We start from the raw sequence: 8,916 nt of genomic DNA, 5'->3' as shown, positions 1-8,916 counted from the left end.
CCAGTTCCGCAAAAAAAATACATATGGAGGGGGGCCTGCCCTTTAGCTTAGTTCTTTAAGTGGTTGCTTTAACAAAGCAGTCAGGCTCAGGTTGCTGTGGTTGGATCCCCACAACTCAAGCCAGCCAAACCTGCCCTGAAGGCATTCGGAGCAAAAAAAAAAAAAAAAGATAGAGAAGATCACTGCAAGTCCAAGCCAATCTAAATTAACACAGAGAGACTCTCAAACAGAGACAGAAACACTTTCTGCTACTTACCTGGAACCAAAGCTTATAAAATTTCATTTCTACTTGGCTATAAGAATAATAAGTACATTTTTGGAATAAAAAGAATTCTTCATTTTGGGCCCCTGTTTATATTAAATATAAATGTTTCCAGATAGAAGAAGTAAAAATACACATCTTAAATTATCACACAAGAGTTAAAGTTATAAATTTGTAAAGACTAAGTAATTCATTATAGATCAGGTGGAAAGCATACATTTGAAACTAAAATTTAGCTGTAATTTCATACACATAAAATCAATTTTAGAGCACCCTTTTCAAATAGATATCAGTAAGACAAAAATGATTTTTAAGTCCCACCTAATAGTGACCTTTTACTAAAGACAAAGAATCAACAAAAGAAATTTCCTAAAACTAATAAGAGTCCTTAAAATTCACACCTGCAAATCACACACCTGTAATCCCAGCACTGAAGAGGCTGAGGCAGCAGGATTGCTGTGCATTCAAGATCAGTGTGATAGGGCTGGGAAGATGGCTCAGTGGAATAAGCGCTTCCCTGGCCACAGCAAGGGTATGAGTTCAATCCCCAGGTCCGCCAAAAAAAAAAGATCAGTGTGAACATCATATTCATACCCTGCCTCAAAAAACTAAAAAGAGGGCCAGCCAAATAGCTCAGTGGATTAAAGCACCTGCAAGCAGGCACAGGGGCCAGAGGTTCAATGCAGGGCCTGCCATGCGGGGGGGATGTGAGACGGCAATTGAGACTGTGTGGTGGCGTATGCCTGTGATCCCAGCTCTTGAGCAACTGTAAACAGGAGGATCACTACGAATCCGATCTAGTAGTGAGAACCCTAACCACCCTATAGACCCTTCACTATAAAGAAGGGCAGGGCTGGGGAGATGGCTCAGTGGAATAAGCGCTTCCCTAGCAAGCACAAGGGTCTGAGTTCAATCCCTGGTTCCGCCAAAAAAATAAATAAATAAATATAAAGAAGGGCAGCGAGATAGCTCAGCAGACTAAGCACCTGCTTAGGCAACCGCAGGGACCAGGGTTCGATCCCTGGTACCCCGTACCAGTATTGCATGCCATGCCAGCCCTGCCCCAGGGTGCCCTGAGCCCAGGGACCCAGTCTGGGTGTGGTGGTGCATGCCTATAATCCCAACCCTGGGGAGGCTGAAAACAGGAGGATCACTACAAATCCAAGCTGTGTAGTGAGACCCTGTACCAAATACATAAATTTTTAAAATAAGAAAAAGAAAGGGCTGGTGAGATGGCTCAGTGGTCTAAAGCACCTACTTACAACAAGCTAAGCTAAGCAAAGCACAGGGACCACGGTTCAATCCCCCAGCACCACATGCCAGCCAGCCCCGCCCCCTGGTGGGCTGAGCTGGCCGCGCACACACACTAAATAAATAAATAAACAAATAAAATAAATAAATAAATATATTTGAAAAAAAATGGAAAATAAATTCTGTGACAGATTTAAAAGAAAAAGAAAAATTTCACATCTGCATATTATTACATATAAGATGTTTTAATTATCTGCTAAATTAATTTTTAAATAAAATCAATTAGAGCCAAGAATAGTGAGACACACCTACAATCTCTGCACTCAGAGAAGCTGAGGCAGGAGGATCACATGTTCACGCCTGGGGATTGCACAATTTAGCAACCTAACAAGATGCTGTATCAAAACAAAGTGAAGGGGGCCTGCCCCTTAGCTCAGTTCTTTAAGTGGCAGCTTCAACAAAGCAGTCAGGTTCAGGTTGCTGTGGTTCCATCCCCACAACTCAAGCCAGCCAAACCTGCCCTGAAGGCATTCGGAGCAAAAAAAAAAAAAAAAAAATCCTTCAAAACAAAGTGAAAGGTGGGAGGGGGTCACTCAGTGCAAAAGCCCTGAGTTCAACTCCCAATACTGCACAAATTTTAAACTAATTAGAATTATTAGGAAAACAGAAATACTGCTCTAAGAATGCCTTATTTGTAAAATTCTCTAATTTGTCTCTTTTTTTCCCCCTTCTTTTTTTTTTTTTTTTTTTTTTTTTGAGACAGAGTTTCACAATGCAATTTGCGCTGGTCTAGAACTCACTTTGTAGCCTGGGTTGGCCTTGAACTCAAGGATTCTCCTGCCTCTGCCACCCTTATGCTGGGAAGCTGAGTAAAAAGGACTGCCAGCTTGAGCTACATACTGAGTTCAAGGCCAGCCTGAACTACATAGTGAGATTCTGTCTCAAAAAAAAAAAAAAAAAAAAAACAAATAGAGAATGTTGAGTCAAGATAACCATTCTCTTTTTATTGGAACTTTATGAACAACTATGCATCCAAAGGGATGGTTAAAAAAAAAAAAAACGCATAAAGGTGAAGAATGCTTCTGATGTAATAATAATGTCAATTAGAAAAATCAAGACATATAAAAAAATCAAGATTTGAGGGTAAAATATGTATATAATTTGTCAATTTAAAACAATTCAGGGCCGGCAGGATAGCTCAGTGGTCTAAAAGCGCCTGCTTAGGCGAGCTTAAGCAAGCCTAGGGACCGTAGTTCGATCCCCGACACCACATGCCATACCAGCCCTGCTCCCAGGGTGGGCTGAACTGGCCACAAAAATAAATAAAATAAAAAGAGACATTATTAAAAAAAAACATAAAAATAAAAACAACAGTTCAATAATTAGACTACAGCTCCTAAAGTAATACCAGTACTAAATACACAAAATTAAACTAAAAAATAATTTTTGTGTACCCATCCATCCAGCACAGAGCTACTTCCCTAGCCCAATCTTACTTTTCTAATTGTCAACAAATGTAAACACACATGAGGATATTCATTTGTTTAAATATTTACTGTTAAATAGGTAGCAAACATCTTACTTGGTAATGGAATCTTACCCTCTAGTCACATAAGAAATGGATATGAAATAAATAATTATAAAACAAAATAACAAATGGCATAAAACTAAGTAACAATATTGTAAGAGGTTGAGAAAAGAGAGTGGTAGGAAACACAGGGCTATAAAAGCAACTTCTGGCTTCTAGCCTATAGCTGTTGGGCCAGGAAGAATGAAGTCAGACATATTCAGGAGGCAGACCAAGGACAAAAGAACAAATATGTTCTTAACTTAGTAGACTAAGACTTGCCAATAAGTCTTCTAGCCAAACTAAGTCCTTTTTATGAAACTATGAATGGTCTCCATAAACAAGCCTCACCACACTTTATATGCACATTAAGTCTTTGAAGCCAGTACTATACTGTATAAAAATTTTAATGCTTCCCAATATTGAGACTATAGTTCCAAAATACTTACTTAACTCAACTAATTTATCAGGAGGTCAAGTCCAGTAATTGCTAGATGATTTTTTTCCCCTCCCACTTGAGCAACTGTGGAGATTACCAACCTGAGTCTAACTTGACAAAGATTACAAAACTATTGAGGTATGTAAATACTAGATTTAACCAAAGTATATCTGCTGTGATTGCTGAGCAAAAAATATAAACAAATAAAATAATCTTAGTGAACATTTACTGCTATCTTTTCTATCACACTCCAAGATGACAACATACTCTTTCTCTTGTATTTAAAAACATACTGACATAGTCAGATCTCACAAAAACTGCCTATCAAGTAAACGACTTTCACTAGCAAATCTTGTTCTCACTTATGGAACCAACTGGTTGTGCCTTGCATGAGAATAATCCCCCCCCACCCCCACCCCCGCTGGAACCAAGAATTGAACTCAGTCTCTTGCGCTTGCCAGGCAAGTGATTATTCCACTGAGCTATCTCCCCGGCCCCCAGATTAATATTTTTAAATAGTGATGTTGAACATTAACAAACAACTTACCTTTGCAGTACATTTAATATGTTCTTATAATTCAAAACATAAAATTTACAGAATAGAATTAATGAAGTACACAAAGTACTTTTCATAGTATGCATCCTTAACATGTATGTGAGTAGGTAAATTAATTAGTTCTGTTCAACAAAAAAAGGTTAGACAATTTTTCCAAAATTGTCAGAGATAAAGTAACTAAAAACTAAATGCTCCTTATTCAAAAAAAAAAGTGTATGGGGCTGGAGAGAGAGCTCAGCAGTCTAAGTGCCTGCCTGGCAAGTGCAAGGATCCGGGTTTGATCTCTGGTACTGCATATTGTGCCATCCCAGCCCCGGGTGTGCCAAGCTGGCCACTGAGACCTGGTGTGGTAGTGCACGCCAGTAACTGCAGCTCTGGAGAGGCTAAAACAGGAGGATTACTATGAGTCTGAGCTGTATAGGGACACACTATACAAACACGTAAATTTTTTTAAAAAAGATGCATTATTAGAATATACAGATAAAATTGTCCAAATTTACAAATGCCATAACTTGCTTGTTTTTCTGTTTTGTTTTGTCTTTTTGAGACAGGGTCTCACAATGCAGTTCAGGTTGGCCTTCAATTTACTATGTAGCCCAAGTTGGCCTGCCTCAGCCTCTGAAGTGCTGGGATTATAGGCATGCTCGACCACACCTGGCAACCATCACTTTTTAAAAACACATACCAATGCTGAGGATAACTCAGCAGCATAACTCCTACCTGGCAACTATGTGGTTGTAAGTTCAATTCCCAGTACACTCCCCCAAAACAAAAAACCACATACCAATTCAAATTTTTACAATAAGCCAAGCAAGCAAATGTAAATGTTTATTTTTATATTTTGTGATATATAATTTAAGTAACTGTAGAATTCATACTTCACACATTTGGTAGAAATGCAGTTCAGTTACTGAAAAATGCTTGCATCCACTATTTTGGTTTTTGTAATCTTCCTGCCTCAACATCCCAAATTACATGAAACATTTTCTAAACTTACAAATTTCTTCAGTGACTCATTTATCTCCTGGATGTATTAGAACCTTACTTTTAAGGAATGTGCGCCCTTAAAATGAGCCTTCACTTCTGGTAAAATGAAGCTTATCATATCTCCAAACTGCAAATCCCTACATAGTCTCTCTGCCTAGGATATCTATGACATTTTGAATGAGAGGACAGATGAGAACTAGGATCAGCTAGTCCATTTATACACTTTCAAGGAACTGGCATGAACTTCTCAACTAAGACACAGTTTTCCTCCTCTTCACTACACGCCAACAAAAATGGTTTCGCAGAATCTACTAAGAGTCGAGTTAATTCTTCCAGCCTTCTTCCTCTGGCTTCCAGTAACAGGTATGTTCCATGTCTACAAGATGAGTGGAAGGTGAGAGAAAAACTGTCCATGATGTGAACTGCATTAATTTAGAATACCTTACATGCTTGTTTTACATGTTTGCTCAGTGACAAAATGTAGCATGCTTAAAAACCTTTGAACATGAGCAGCTTTCACAAATTTACTTATCTATAAATTAGGCTAAATAAGAAAGTGAAACAGAGGGGCCGGGGAGATGGCTCAGTGGAACAAGCGCTTCCCTGGCAAGCGCAAGGGCCTGAGTTCAATCCCCAGTTCTGCCAAAAAAAAAAAAAAGAAAGTGAAACAGAAATCATGCCTATAGCCATACTCTGACTCCAACCCAGCCACTGCAACTACCATATTTGAAAGTCTAACAACTGCTCTGAAATGTTATGTTGTAGCAACATGTCATTCTGCTATGAAAATTTTCTTGAATTTGAAATATGCAAAAAAGTACATTTAGGGGCCAGGGAGATAGCACAGTAGAAAAAGAGCTTGCCTGGCAAATGCAAGGTCCTGAGTTCAATCCCTGGTATCACAAAAATAAATAAAAGAATCAAAAAAGTACATTTATAAACACTGCCCAGTTTAGCATACCACTCAAGGATTTCTAAACAAAAAATAATCTCCCAAGACAACGTGTCAATAATGAAAATACTTGTGACATTTGCATTTATTATTTATTAACATCTTCCAAAATTAATACTTATGTGAATTAAAAATAAGCATTTTTATTCTGTACTTCTAGGACAGCCACGTACACTGTTAAGCCTAAGCAATGATGTTAGTAGGGCGGTTTGTTTTGTAATAATAGGAAACTAGAGCTTAAGCACTGCAGGCAAGCACTCCACCACCAAGGTACACCCCAAGCCCAGGTCATACATCTTCCTTTAAAAAAAAAAAAAACTTAAATGAAAGCCAGGTGTGGTGGCACACACCTGTAATCCCAACATTCTGGAGAAGAGGCAAAAGTTTAAGGCCAAGAGACCCTATCTCAAGAAAAGAAAAACAAGGGGCCGGAGAGATGGCTCAGTGGAATAAGTGCTTCCCTGGCAAGCACAAGGGCCTGATTTCCATCCCCAGTTCCACAAAAAAGAAAGAAAAAGAAAAAGAAAAGAAAAGAAAAACAAAAACAAACAAACAAAAAAAGACAACCTAAGGAAGTAACAAAAAAAAGATATAATGTGTCTCTTAAACTGAATATGTAACTCAAATGCAAAAACAAAACACAAGTAATGTTCTACCATCCCCCCCTTGTTTGAGACAGGGTCTCACCATGTTCATTCAGGCTGTTCTTGAACTCACTATGTAGCCCAGACTCTCTGCCCCTGAACACACTGTCACATCCCTGCTTCAGCCTTGCTGCAACCCCAGTGCTGGGATTACAGAACTGCACTACCATGCCCAGCAAGGAGTCGTCATCTTAAGAAAATTTTTATTCCTATCAGGCCACACACCCCCCCAAAAAAAAACCCTAATGAAATCAAGCTTAGTAAGATGAAAAATCTGGACAATAAAAACAAAAAACAAATGCATTACCCAGACCAAAACAAAAACGCAAAGAAAAAACTGTAATATTAAAAGTAGTCATAGGGACCAGGGAGATGGCTCAGCAGAATAAGCACTTGCCTGGCAAGCACAAGGGTCTGAGTTCAATCCCCAGGTCCGCCAAAACAGTCACATTCTCACATTCTACCAAAGACATAAAATATACATCTACTATTTTTAAAAGGATCTCTATCAATAAATATCAATTTATACAGAAAACCACCCCCTCTAAAAAAAAGCAACAGAAACAGCAGGTGTACAAAATTGGCTTTTTAATCTATAATAATACAGAGATAACTAAATTTTCAGTTTACAGATCTTTTTCGTTTTTCCTCTTTCTCCACATACCAGTTTCAGGAAATCTATCTTATTTCAAACTTTTACATCACAATCCATTTCCATTTTTGGGCCCCGAAACACTTTACTGTAGAAAAAGTAAGGTGCATATATAGGAAGCCCATATCCTTCTACAAAAATGCCCAGCATGTCCACCAGCCATTCGCTCTAACCAGACTACCACTACTACAGCACTCACAATTCTTACTGCATATTATTCATTCACACACTTCTGCTCAAAGTGCATTACCACTCCAAGCATCAGAACATCCCTAATGCTGCCTCCCCTACCCACACTGCCTGCACAAGGCTCACACACTGGACTAGGGCCAACTCTCTTCCTAGATATCATCCCAAGCAAACAACAAAAACACAAATTTAACAAGGTTTCCTAGGAAGACCAGTAAATAGACAACTAGGAAGTAGCTTGCTGAGGTCTCCCAACATCCCAACTCTATCATGCTTCCTCCACACCTTCCAAACTACTCTATTTTCACGCCCTAAAATTCACTCAATTTTTCCACAAAAGCAATCTGATCTAACGATTCAAAACCTACCCAACTCTTCTATCCCCTTTCTTTCAAATAGAAACCCCTAACGTCCAATAAGAGAATAAGAATCGGAAATGAAGGGGCAGGAAATTTCTTTCCTCTCCATTACTCTCCTGCTATCCTCATTCCAAAGAATTAGAAGACATCTCCCCCTACCCTCCATCCTTTCTCTTTTCCTCCACCTTCTTTGGAGATTGTTGCAGAGACCAGCCATATCCCAGAATCCCCCCAAATAAACACCCCACACAACTCTGGCCCCTTAAACGTTACCCAAAAAAGCTCCTTGACAGTATCTCCACAACTACCTAACGCTACCCAAATATTTTAAAAGGACAAGTCTCATGTTCTTTCTTGCCCCTTGAAAACAACCCCTCAACCAAACTACCTTCAGTTGTCCTCCTCATCTTTCAACATTTACAAGACCCTTATCGTGTGTAGTACCCTTTTTATTCCTCAAATACCTGTACCTAACAAAACGCCTAGACGCTGCAAGTATACATATCCCTTTTGAGTTCTCCACAAATATTACACAGCAGTTGAGGCCCTTTCCTCCCTCAAACTCATAAAAATAAAAAATAATAATAATAATAAGCACTCAGTTTTTTTAACCTCTCCCCCGAACGCTATCAACTCCTCGATAATGCCTTAAAATCCTTGCTATCACGTTTACTAACTCCCCGTATCTTAAAACCCCTCAATACCCACACTGTGGGCTCGCCAGTTAGTACTAAGCTTCCCGACTCGTGCAACCCTTTCCTGCCCTAATAATTTGAAAAGGCTCTGGATGCTCCGCTTCTAGGTCTTGTGGTCCCGGATTAATACTGTTTGTCAAGCCAGAATGCTCTCCCCTTCAAGACCTCAATATTCACATTTCAGAATCCCTCCACAAGCCCAGCAGCTCGCTTAGTTCCCCAGCAGCAGGGTTTCCCCTCCCCTCCCGGCCCCCCAGCGCCGGATTTGTATTTAAAAAGCCCTCCGGTCCGGGCCGCCGCCGCCCCCAGCCGGGTCCCACAGCAGCACCGCCTCCGCGCCCGGCGCCCGGCGGCCCCCCTCGG

General features: G+C 39.8%; 1 protein-coding gene across 4 annotated transcripts in view; it reads right to left on the bottom strand.

Moving 5' to 3' along the window:
- The window catches only part of Rbm27 (RNA binding motif protein 27), a 77,412-nt gene that overhangs the window by 68,086 nt on the left and 410 nt on the right, over window positions 1-8,916 (bottom strand). The gene's annotated exons all lie outside the window — the stretch shown is intronic.

The sequence above is a fragment of the Octodon degus genome, unplaced genomic scaffold (assembly GCF_000260255.1).
Source record: "Octodon degus isolate 3935 unplaced genomic scaffold, OctDeg1.0 scaffold00040, whole genome shotgun sequence".
NCBI lineage: Eukaryota > Metazoa > Chordata > Mammalia > Rodentia > Octodontidae > Octodon > Octodon degus.
This window is presented reverse-complemented; position numbering and strand designations above follow the sequence as displayed.